The sequence below is a fragment of the Varroa destructor genome, unplaced genomic scaffold (assembly GCF_002443255.2).
Source record: "Varroa destructor unplaced genomic scaffold, Vdes_3.0 BEIS01000005.1, whole genome shotgun sequence".
In the NCBI taxonomy this organism is placed as follows: domain Eukaryota; kingdom Metazoa; phylum Arthropoda; class Arachnida; order Mesostigmata; family Varroidae; genus Varroa; species Varroa destructor.
The window spans coordinates 9,263,341-9,276,504 of NW_019211458.1; the positions used below are offsets into that span (position 1 = coordinate 9,263,341).

At 40.8% G+C, this 13,164-nt stretch overlaps 1 protein-coding gene and 1 long non-coding RNA gene across 7 annotated transcripts in view; one reads left to right on the top strand and one right to left on the bottom strand.

Moving 5' to 3' along the window:
• Positions 1–13,164, bottom strand: part of smash (smallish) — an 86,272-nt gene that overhangs the window by 57,126 nt on the left and 15,982 nt on the right. The gene's annotated exons all lie outside the window — the stretch shown is intronic.
• LOC147755251 (uncharacterized) lies at positions 3,502–10,834 on the top strand. 2 transcript variants are annotated; one of them, XR_015329426.1, is made up of 2 exons: positions 3,502–6,538; positions 9,874–10,834. It is a non-coding gene; the product is annotated as an uncharacterized LOC147755251 (long non-coding RNA). The 2 variants fall into 2 exon arrangements; XR_015329427.1 differs by having other exon boundaries at positions 3,502–4,669.

The window sequence follows — 13,164 nt, forward strand, 5'->3', positions numbered from 1 at the left end:
TCTTCATTGCTCGGCGGTTGCTATAGTCGCCACCATCAGGTTACCGTTCCTGCCTCGGAGTAGCCGGCACGCGTACGAAGAAAAGGGTTTAAATTCCTATGCCTATCGTTCCCATTAGCTGCTGCTGCTAGTTCTTATATACCTACAAACGTGACCGGCCGCCGTCCTATCGTACTGTGTTAACGGAGTTGAGGGGTGTAACTACCGCGTATGGCGAACAAATTATAGAAAATCGTTGGCACTGTTAGGGGAAAATATCTCATAGATTGTTCCGAGTTATTATACTTTACAGTGTATACAAAGGAAAATATCTAAATATAGGCCGCCTGTTCTAATCGAGAAGTTTTGTAGTTTGGTCAATGTAAATCGTATCATTGTAGTATGTATGTACTGCTGCTACGGCATCGCAACAGAGATTGAAAGCAAAGGCGTTTAACCGCCACTGTTAATAAGTATGAACTGCTGATATTGGCAATTTCCGAAACGAATACTAATCATTGTTTTATTGCTACTGGTTAGAGAAAAAAAAGATGAGTATTTTTAAGAATATAGGTCGGTTACAGTTACCATTCAGGTGTTGTCGCTATGTTTACTTTGCATTGCAGCAGTTGCGGATCAGCATTTGTCCTGAGTGTAGGCTTAAATTGGTAGATCGGCCCGCTGAGTAAATGGCTAATTTTGTTAGAGATCAGCGTGGCGTTTCATTAAGGTAGGACGTCGATGTTATTTGTGAGCTGTATCCGTTCTGCTAGTCCTAGTCATCATTTTTTCTTCTAGTTACCGATCGTATCGTCGTAGTGGACAACCTATTTTTGATAATTCAATTAAATAGAACAGGACTAGCTAATTCATTCAATCAGAACCGAACCGTCAGACGTCTGCTCGTAGTTATACCGTACTAGTGTCTCATTGAAGTTGCCATTTATAAACTGAATTACCAACATTCAATGAACAACGAAAGTAGGAAGTTCTAGGACTGCACGACAGACCGGGTTTAGGAATATTACGTAAACGTTCACAGTGAACACGATTGTTTTCTTTTGTTGTTCTTGTTTCCCCACGTACTGCTTTTTCATACAGGACGATCGACATATTACGGAAACAAGAAATTGTTCGATTGCTTTTAAAATAAGGCACTGCTGGAGAGGTTTAATATAAAAACTAATCCTCCAAAGCTATTATATTATCTATATTATTAACAAACAGCGCTATTATTGGGAATAAAAAAAAAATCTCCTTTTCTGCCTTCCTTTTTTCGCGTCCTTCCTCTTGTATCTCATGTACATATGAGCTCATACTCTGTTGTCTCTTTTATATGTTTTTCTTTATGTTTGATCCTTCGACTTCTCGGTTTCGTTCGTTAGAGGACCGCCGTTGAGCGACTATAGCATGATCCGGAATACTTGAAGGTTCGGATAATATGATAACACTAAACAGACAGATAGAAATAAGCAAAAAAACAGCATGCAAAACAGGGCACTTAGCTCAATCATGACATTATCGTTATAACATGGACAGTTTCCTGGTATCATCGTAGACTACGTAACATAATGCATACATACGGCTTGATTTCTAGGCATAGGCAAGCTGGGGTAGATTTTCCCCACAATAGCCGTAACTTGCATTTCTATTGTTACGCCCGTTGGCCTATCTAATTGTCTACTATACGCGCAAGAAGAGATACAGGCGCATCTGTAACTGGAAATACTAACTGCAGGTATATTCCATTTGTTCGTTTCGGTAAAGGGACACTTTAAGATGGACCGTCCAAATTGCGTTGCAAATTATTCAGTTTTTCCTCCTCTTTAAATATTAGGTTAGAATGCGACTTAGCATTCGCTCGCACAGTCGGAATTTTTTTAGGCTAAGGTTAAGCAAAAACTTTTTTACTATTTTTAAAATGACTTTGTAGATATGGCATCAAAAACCTAAAAATATTTAGATAGCACATACCCATAAAATGGCATGGAACTATTTGCCAAAGCGGACATTTTTAATTAGGAATGGCCGCATGTATGGGATCACCATGGTCATGCTTCCAAGGGGTGCGTATTAGCCTTCAGGCTTTGCTGCCTCTATTCTGTTCTATTCCATTCAATTCCTTGTTAGGTCTAATTTGTCAAATTTTACTCGCCAATTAAGTGCATATATGTACACATATACATAACATAGCCAGCATCTTCGCTTAAAATTACTACGGTCTTATCATTTAAGTAAAATTATTCTGTATGTGAAAAGGTTTTCCTACCTTATCTCCATGTGCATGGCAAATTTCTATAAGGATCATGTCGTTACCTCTCTATTATCTGGATCAAGAGAAAGAGACGTAGAGTTAATAGGATGTTATAACAACGAAACAATACATAACAGACAGCCCAAAGCAACTACTAACCCACGCCACTGTTTGAGTGTCAAATTTTTGCAGGTTGCACACCCATACATGTAGATTCGACAACAGATGAGAATAGAGATGACTGAATGTCCTAGGAAAAATTATGTATCGTTTTACTATTGTACAGCGTATTTCCAAAAACCTAGATCCTCAAGAAACCTAAGCTATACAGTGAGAGTGAAAATAGGGGCATACCGATCGATCCGAAAGAGACCCTGGATTAAAACGACTAGAAAACTAATCAAGGTAGCCCAAAGGACTATTTTGTATACATGTGCACCTTCTATATAGAAATCAACGACTATTTTAATTACTTATTAAAATTTAAATTATTACGTAATTAAATTGACGAATCAATTACAAAAACTTCCTCACAATCCCAGAAATAACTCATATTAAGACATCGCTATATGTTAACATACATATATATATATATCACAAATGACTTTTCATTTACCTCTGTTCTATTTGTTTTTTAATTTTTTCATATTTTTGAAACGCTGCCTTTCTCCAAACGAACTCCAGATGCTGTAATAAATGATGGAAGTATCTGATCTGAAAAGCCACACATAGGAACATTTCTTTTTGACAGTAAAAACGAATCAGCCAGGTAGAGCGGGTTGACTTCGCATGCTCGTCAGATGATGCATAGTCCGGATTGTGTTTCAGACGAAGATCTATTGCCACGAAAAATTGCCTAATATTTCTGATCAAGCTTGAGCTAATACTGAGACCATCAAAGATGTTCGCGTTTACATACTTGACGATATAACTTTATTTAAGTAGTTTAATATAAAACACCGATATAGAATGCCAGTTCTATGGACATGGACTTTCTCTGTATGTGTGGGGACAAATTGTGTGATTTTGTAGAAAAGCAAACTAGACTATTGGGTGATGTAAAGTTAGTTTATTTTCGATTCGAAGTACAATGCGAGTTGTTAAAAAGGCTTAGTTTCGAAAATTATCAAAATAAACTGTCGCTGCTGTTGCTGTCATCATTAACAGCTACGTAGCTGTTGCTCACAATGAACACTGTCGAGAGACGGCTCTGTTCAGGCTGACTCTACCGCTTTCCCAGTCTTCCTTTTGGCCCTTTCATATGTGGTTCTGTTTGGCCCGCTGTGGTTCCTTTCGAAGCTCTTGTTGTTATTGTTACTACCTGCTGCTGCCGCTGCTACTGCTTTTGCTCATATAATCGTTGCGGCCATTTGCTAGATTTGCACGCTGATTTGGCCGACTGTGATGTCCATATGAATGCGAATTTGTGTCTGTGTGTGCGTTTGGTACCGTAAATGGGTCACTCGGACTGCGTCGTGTTCTCTTTCTGGCAGGGAGGGCGTCTTTGACTTGTGCAATTCGTTACGTTGTATTGGGTTCTTCTGGCCGTTGTAAGAACCCTCTACGACATCTTCGCTATTTGCGTTACCTTCTGCGCTTCTCTGCCTTCAGGGTCTCTGCTGATTGCGCGCAGACTGAAGGATAATGACGTTCGAAGTCAGTCACTAGTGCCGCTGGTACTACCAGCAGTAATAGTTCCTGGCGGAGCCACCAAATACCAAGGGCCATCATGACTGTCCCTCCCGCTTTCTTGCTACCCCCGTCGTTTCTTAATCCCAACGTCGACTGAACCCGACGACGCCTCAGCCATAATCGGCTTGCTACCATAGCCGCTGGCCCCTACGCTGCCGCCGCCGCCGCCGCCGTCTAACCGCTAAAATCAACACTTGTTTGGGTGCTACCGTTACCTTAACCTCCAACCTCGAATACAACGTCGCGTTTCAATAAGCGTGCACTTAACGATCGCATCGTTAAACAGGGTTTCTTGTGTGAAGAACAAACTCAGTAATGATCGGATTTCGAAGGGAATCGGCTGCTAACTCGGCAGCGAATAAACAACAAAGTTAGTGTTTCACGTATCCTCTCATGTCTGTACCGCCCAGAAGTGGAGGGAGCGAGTAGTCGCTAATGTCAACGCTAGAAAACAGCGCCCGCTTTAACTACTAGCGACACCTCATCGTCAACTTGGAAGTTCTCAACTAGTTAAAATAGTAGAAGCTTCATTCAGAGATTACTTCTTACTACAGTATATATATATATATCGTGTTTGAAGATACACAGCAAAACGTACGAGGTGCTATCACCACTAAAATCGAACGATTGGCCGAAGCCACCATTATGTGTATATTAAGCGATTTGGTAGAGCCTTAAAACTGAACTAGTCTTAAGCGTCAGTCAGTACCGTTTGATCAGAAGCACAGTAGGTCATGACCAAAGGTGAGAATAAGGCAAAAATATCTTAGCGCATAATATAAGACTTAATCTATCACTAATGGGTCGGGTCCAAGTTGTGGTTGGCGAAGCTAATATTTCTCATACGAGCAAAATATTACGAAAGGACGTCATGGAATTCCTTTGAGAACGATTGATAACAAGTTAATCAATGAAGCCTATTGAGTTATACAAAAGGATCAAATTTTATTACTAAGTTTATGTCGTAAATTTAATCTAATACATATGGGTTGATAACAGAACATATAATAACCCGTTTGCAGGCTGTTCAGTCACCCCGTGGCTATCTTAACGGGGTCGATTGTGTGTTTCTAGCTTCTCTGTTTTGTTTTACGATCGTGTATTGAGCACCAAATAGGCATTGTACGCCCCGCAGCAAGATTGGACGCTAATAACGAAAAGCTTGGTAGTGACACACAGACCGATTATTACACGAAACCGTGACGTAGTTGAAATTGTATGACTTTGAATCCGTGTGATGCTCACCATTACGCTAAAAAAAAAAAAAGAATCATCTGTGGGCAGCGATCGATCACATACCGGTAACCAGCCAACCGTTCCATCATCAACAAAACGGTCAAGTCCATGAATGCGATTGGTGTTTCCATTGCTCACCCGGGCTTATTCATTGACTATGTAGCCTACCGTATTTGTTCCGCTACGAGCAAATTCAAACGCTATGACTACTTTATATCCGCAAAGTCAACTTACTTTTATTTCATCATATTATGATGAGTATGTTACTATATAAGAACCGATAGATAGCAATCATTTACCGTTTACCACATTTCGTTTCAGTAAGCTTTATGTTGTGCATTGGCTCAATGTAAACCATGAACATGTGGCCATCGTTGACAAATCGTTGATACGGCTTATTTTTTGAGTCCTTGATACTTATAGCGGCAAGGCAGTTCCAAAGGCTTGTTCGCCAAGTCAATAAAAGATACGCAACATGGCCGATTGTTTTTACATTCGGCACTAAAGCTCGAGCTACGGCCGGGCTCTAATAAAACCCTGACACGATAATAGCAAAATATCGGGAATAACTAACAGAATTTCGTAAGGCGTCAATGACAGCAGTGAACGCAATGAAGCAAGTAACAAGCGAAAGCATGTTTGTGATGGAAAGGGTGAAAAAAAAAACTTATGCTCTATGTCTCTCGGAGAACTGATTAGGTACTGTTGGGCGCAGCCTTTCTTTCGATATTACGGACGTCATAGCGTCGAGAGCGTTCTTCGAAAAGAACAATTATACTTAGAAAACTTAGTGTGCAATGGATGGATTCGGGCCGAAACGTTGAACGGGCGAGCTTAATAATGTAAGTGCTGCCAATGGCATATTCAACTGAATCATTTAAGCGGGGACAAACTTGAGATTCTATTTTTATACGTACCACATTTAATCAGTAGTCATGTTTTGTTTTCGACAAATTTGAAAAATCCTCGTTGCGTATAGTTGTCCAAGTAACTGCTACAAAAGGAAAGCTTGCAACCGGCACTAGACTTTCTTTAAGGATCAACAATAAAATAGCACAAAATCTATTTTTTGAGAGTTCAGCCAATCAAAGTCCCTCAAGGTAATGTTAGATTTAAGGACGACATTTTTTCCTACTTGTAGGCCCTATAATTGTTCTTTTGCAGTATTGAATAAACAAAATGTACATCGCATCGTGTTCACCATTTAACAAATATTAAACGACAATGAGAGTAGTAGTAGTAAGTTACGGTGCGGTGGTAACGTATTTGCCTGCTAAAATTAGGAACACATGGTGGTTCGGGTCCGAATCAGGACCTAGATGCACTGCATTTCATGCTGGAAGGAGCTAGCATAGCCTAACGGCTGAAGGACCGAAGGTAAAACTCGCAACATTTAATTTTAACATAGTGATAATCATAATGCATACACGTAATACGCTGCTTGACCCGAACTCTGCACGTCCGGCGTTGAAACGGTCCGACACGCAAACGGCAAATGAAAAATTTCCCTAATCAAGTTATATATTGGATGCAGATGCATCGATACTACACCTCCTTTGATACAACGATGGCTACTTTCGATTGAATTATCTTCGTGATAATAATACTAATTACAAGTGCTTCGCATTATACGAATATATGAAACGAATGGCCCCCAGTTATGCAGCTAGCAGTAGTCGGTATTTTGGGCGAAATTCTGAGCAACCAACACGTTATGTCGCAACTGAACGACCTTGACGGATCTTCTACTGAAACGTTTGATTAAATAAGACTCCGCCTTATTTACTTTACCAGCTTACAACACGATGAAATGCCTGCTTCGTCTCCTGGCCTTTCCTCTCAGCCCCCAAAAAACTCCCGCACCAACGACAAACAAAAAAAAAGGTTCCCATTCGTAAAATTGACGGGTCGTTAGGGAAGCATCGGTGATTGCATGTATGTGATTTCATGTAATGCAGGTGCTCATCGCACATCATATTTCCTTATAAACGGGATAGCACCAACAAACAATAGTCGTGTTGTCGAGCAAAAATGTCCTCTTCGATATGAGTATGTATACGAACGTACAAAAGCTTTAGCGAGATGTGCCTTGAAGTGTTATTATGTGCAAGGTCAGCAGCGGTAAACATAAATGGAAATAGTCAAACCTTATATATATATATATATATATGCAAGTAAGGTAACTTGTAAGTAAACTATAAGGAAGAAAGGATGAGGGATCACTTTTGCCTTAGGGCTAAGAATAGATTCCCCATGAAACAGGGAAAGTAGATAAGAACACAACGAACAGATGAGAGATTTATGTCCCACTTTTGCAATCGGCATCCAAGTGGGTCTAAGTTGTAATTCAAAAGTCAACATACGCAGTATGAGAAAACGGCACGATGTAAATATCACATTTTGTATGCGCTTCACATTATAGTTGCGTTTTGTCGCCAAAGCCTGCTTCATCACATGAGCGTGAGCACATCTCCTATCTTGTGCAATCGACGATGACTACGGTCCCGACTACAGACAGACAAGAGTCCAATATCGAGTATCGCCACTTAGATACGGTGATTATCTGAAGGTTACCCTGAAGAAGAAGTGCATAGAGCCGAAGAAATAACTACTGGACGTTATTTGGCGCTTGCGCACACAATTTCAGTTTAATGGTGACAATCCTTCTCTTCAAGGCTGTGAAAACTTACCATCAGCCATCATGTTTGGCATGACAATAATAAGGGGCTAAAAGGTTAATGCAGCACTATTTTTACTTTAGTATTTATCACGGGGTAAATATCCGATTAATGTCATATTAGTTTTATTTATTCCATCATCGAGTAGAAATACCATTTGATAATTTTGTCGTTTACGTCATGAACCAGTTTCTTCATATGCTTCGTCTTTTGTGCTCTTCATAAAGTATGGTAGCGACCTTAAGTTGCTAACTGGGTGCACAAAAATATCTTGATTACTTGAGTGTAAGTGTGTTTACTATTAAATTAAACGTCATAATTTCTCTATAAGCTATTGGTCAGCGCACATCGTAACACAGTATACCCTTAAACCTGTATCCTACGGCAATATTTGTTCACACTATTCTATCTGATAGTGTGATAGGCGAATTGTTACATATTTAACAACACGTTAATGCTATTCTGCCTCATTTTTTCCTAACAGCGATTAAGAATTCTGACGTTTCTGTTTGTCTCGATCATTCTATCACCTCTACTATCTACGGCTGCTGACTGCCGAACGCCTCTTATCTTGGCGGTGGGCTTCGTAGAACGACGATACGATTTACTGCACTATCACGACAAACGATCTACTCGTTAGCGAAGCACCTTTTTTTTTGATTATGTATAGCGTTCGTCGTATACCTATGAGCTTCCCTTCAGCTTTTTTCCTCCCTCTCATCGACGTTCCGCCTGACGACTCTCTCCGGCAACGCGGTCTCCGCTGAACCTTGTCTCGCCTGCCTAAAACCGCTAGCCCGAAAAACGGCGACTGACCAAACAAACGAAGACAACGGTATTCCCCCTCCCGCCCCCTTCCCTTGTGGTATGTCCTTACGCTCAGCATTTTCGCAGGGCTCCCTTTCCTAAAGATGACCAAGGACCAACCTAGTGCGGTGAACATCAAGGCTCACTGTTATTAGCTGTTATCTGTCCCCTTCAAAAATAGGGTGGCTTCGATGAGCTCTGTCAGGCTCTCACAGAGAAAAATAGGTAAAGAGAAAGGTAAGTCATAAAGCTAACCAAAACAGACATGGAAAACAAGTACTGACAACACACTGTCATATCTCCGTCTTGGCGACGATGGTTGTCGTCGTATGATGTCCGCTTGGCTGACTAAGGCGCCTCTCGGACCAAAAAACTGTTTCGATGCCTCTACAGTAGATCACAAATAGGAAGGGGTCCCTTTTAACGAGCTTTACATTAGCGCGGATCATAATCATTGCTCTAGGCTAGCAATCCATGTACGGCTAACGAACTGATTAGCGAGGAAAACGCCAAATGAAAGGCTGTCTATAGTTTGTTTTGATTCCGCTAAGACTCCAGTCAGGGCATCCCGTGTCGCTTCATACTAGCCGAGTAGACCTCTGTCGGTTCGGAATATGTGAGGAGGTTTTATATTGCTGTAGACATATCTCGTTTCTTGCTGGAAAAGGCCAGCCGTCGTCAAGTGACGAAGGCACCAAACTCGCACGATTTATTAAAGTATCGTTCTCGTCCATTTACTGAATTTGATCAAATCTAGCTTGAGACCGCTACCCCAAAAAAATGTATCGTTGTGTGGTTCAAGACCCTCGACCATTATCTTTGCTTAACGTTTATAATAAATGTATGGTAAGACGAATTCGATTGTGATGGCATTACTGTGACGTTCGGAGCACCGCAATGTTATTGCTCTACAGCGCAACGACTATTTACGGCTTGCCGAAGTAGAGTGGAGAGGTGAAGCAAAATTTGAGAGCAATACATATATGTAGATCTGCTTATTCATTGATCGTTGACAGATGAAATTGCCCTGGGCTCGAATATGCTCGGATTCTACTTAGTTCCATCTTACTTAAACAAGCAATAATATAGGTCAACTGGTAATCAAGGCCTGCCTTTGAACAGAGCTTCCATTAGACTCCTGTTCTACGATAGAAAAAAAAGGCGGACATTAGTTCCAATTTTCAGCTCGACGAATAAGAATAATAATTGCAATGGTAATAATTACAGGCAGGAGCGCCATCACTTACAACAATATGAAGAGAAAATGCTTGGGACGGGAAAAGCTCTCGCGATAATTAGAAGCAGAAGACAGGGTGTTTGTCACCATGGCCCAAATCCCAACGTTGCAAGCATTTATGTCCTGATGAACTACTACTACGATGCCTTAAGTCTGTACAGAAGCGAACGAGATTAACGGTTAGGATCTAACAGTGGTAAATACCGACGTGGTTCTCTAACGGCGACTATGATGTCCCAGCTACGATTACTCTCTCTAACTGTCATGGCGGCCAGGCAAGCGCGAACTTGACAATTGACAGGACCACTGATGCCTCAGCTCTTTTGTAGAAGTTACGGTCACCATTCTACGGCATCGTCTGGAGGGCCATGTCGAAAGACAAATGAAAGTTATGTTTAACGATCAGTAAAAGCGTTTCAACAGTCAAATAGTTTACAGCCGATCTCCGGAACCGATCGGCGCTGGCTTTTGTCAAAATAGTGAACTACTTCGAAATACTAGCTGGTTGTTGATTGCAGACCAAAATCCATTAAGGTAAACAAAATTTGCAAACGATGGGAATAGATTCTGCCGGACGTAACCCATATCCCTGTACATGCTATAGTGCCAGTAAGAATTCATCTAGACGATGGGTGTATACTCGCTGTTAAAATAAAAAGATTGTTGCAGCAATAAAATCCCATAGGGTCCAACTGCGTTACATAACGGAAATATATGTAAAATTAAAGCGTGCGTTTAACATCCTACAACCGTAAAAAAACCATGGAAAGACAACCGTGTACATGCAGCAGCCTCTCACCTTTAATGTTCTCACTACGACTAATGGTGATGAAACACATACATTGCCCGATCTTATAATATCGCTTATTATTTCTTAAAAATATTGCTTATTATTTCCCTGCACGGTGTGACACCTATAAATAAACAATTTCCCTTCTTTATCTGTTTTGACTGATTTGGATTGTTTATTTCTATTTTAGGTCAATATAATATCCTTAGGTGATACTTATTGCAGTGGCATAATAAAGGAACGTTGATCACCAAACGAACCATAATAGCACAAATTAGCGTAGTGATATGCACAGGCATATATTTACTTTGTTCTATTATGAAGTTATAGCACAATGAAGTGTGACACTGTAATTTCCTTAATGTTACATTTTCAGTAAAGAGCGAAGAGTTGAAAAAGACTATTTTCATCTGTATTATAGAAAGAACGAGGCTGAGGCGTTCATCGTATTAGGGCAAGCGTCATAGGTCCTCAACATGCGCTTCGTGAGAATCGGCGGAACGTAATCACGACTCGGTGCCTATGGAGTCAGTAGACGAATGATGCTTGGTAGATATCAAAGAGTTGGTGGCAGATAGCTAAATAATCATTATAAATAGCATGGCACATGGGCTAACAGCAAATATATAAATGGATAAACATTTTGCTAGAGGAAGCACGGACAAATGCTACCTGTTTGCTTAATTATCTATTTTATGAATACGGCTATAAGTCTATAAGGCGTTTAGCCCCCGACATCAATCTCGGACCACCTGTTTTAGCCCTACTTGGTTTGCTGCTTCGAATGTCGTAGATTCGGGATCGTAGAGATGGATTGTGCGGTTTTTAACTAATGACCAATTAGTGCTATGGTAGCATCAACTGATCATTAGCTAAAAAAAGAAACATAGCAACAAATAGTAAGAAACAGTAATTAACAACAAATAATAACTAATCTGGTTATTGTTGCTGCTGTTTGCTTGCTAAAGATTCGTAACAATCAGATGGCCATATTATCGTTCATTTAATAGCGCCATTTATGGCATTTAAACGTATATAAAATAAGCATATTAGAAATATGATTTGGCGTCCGTGGTAAAGGAGCGCCTGCAAAAATATACGCCGTTTAACTTCTAGGGGTTGCGTAGCGCATACAAAGCGTTTATGGCTACCAAGCATCATAACAATGCTCATGCTTTGCTCACGTTTACCCGGCCCAAAATTTTGCTCTGCCAACATAGGGCAACATTTCAGAGTAATCGTAAACCTGTCAATCATTTGGGCGATCAATGCGATGAATCATCAGTCGGCAACGTGTTAGGTATAGGTAGCCTCAGCCGGTATCGCTATGTCAGTTGTGGTTGCCTGCAGGTTCTTTCCGTTTTGCGAAACGAGCACAAAGACGAAGGGAAAATGGAAAATGGGATGAAAGCAGGAGAGAGCCATGGAGAAAAAACTGCTATAGGGGAACGTAGATGACTTGGATATGGGCAGCAGCCATAACCATGAAACCCGCGAAAAGGCAAAACAATCGAAAAAATAACGGTAAGCTTAGCACAACCAGTTCTGAAGCACAAAGTGAGAAAGAGTCCTTTTATACAACTGAATGGCAATAGTCATAGCAACATCAGGGTAACAACAGAAACATGGTGAGTGTAATACTATTCTGTATGGAATACCACGACGACAAGGAGGACGGGGAGAGGGGGGAGGGGTAACTAAGTAGTAACGAGTAACTTTCTTGAAGAGGAAGCTGATATACTGGTGGGCAACCTTGTCGATGGCTGTAGCCGATAGGATTACTCAGGATTTAGAGAACTGTCTGTTCTGAACGGGACGAGCTTAGTACTGAACTGGCTGTGCGCGAGTTAATCCGTCGTGTGTTTTAGGTAAAGCCACAGCAAGAGGAAATTCGACGACAAACCATCGTTATCACTTCCGGTAAATCAGCTGGTGCTCAGAGAGCTGACGCCTCGCAAACGTATCGGTTTTAAAGGATTATATCTATAATACAAAATCGCTTCCACGCACCAGCAAAAACTTTTATTATCAACTCGAAACAACTTTGTATATTCGCAGGTTTTGGTATGTTTACATTATGTGGAGACACTGACGAACGTCAAATACCTAGCTTCGTTCCTGTCGTGTCCTATGGCCAAACTTTTCAACATGGGTAAACTATTGACAAAACAGCTGTAACAGCCTAAGCGCACGAAATATCATAGATCCTTGTTTTCCTGTAAAAAGGTTAGCTTTTTACCTAAGGCTTGCTTTCTAAAGGACAGTCAAAGCAAACATGAACTCAGTGAAAGTTAAATGGTCACAATAAGGCTGCAGGATAACACCTGAGCGGGACGGTACTAAAATTTGACGTAACGAAAAGCTGCCATCAAGAAGGCGGAAGAGCCATAGCGGACAAGGATATCGATGGTGGAAACATCAATGCATTGAAAATATGCTATGCGTTATGCGGATCACAAAAGCCATTCATGACTTCAGTTCTCTTTACATT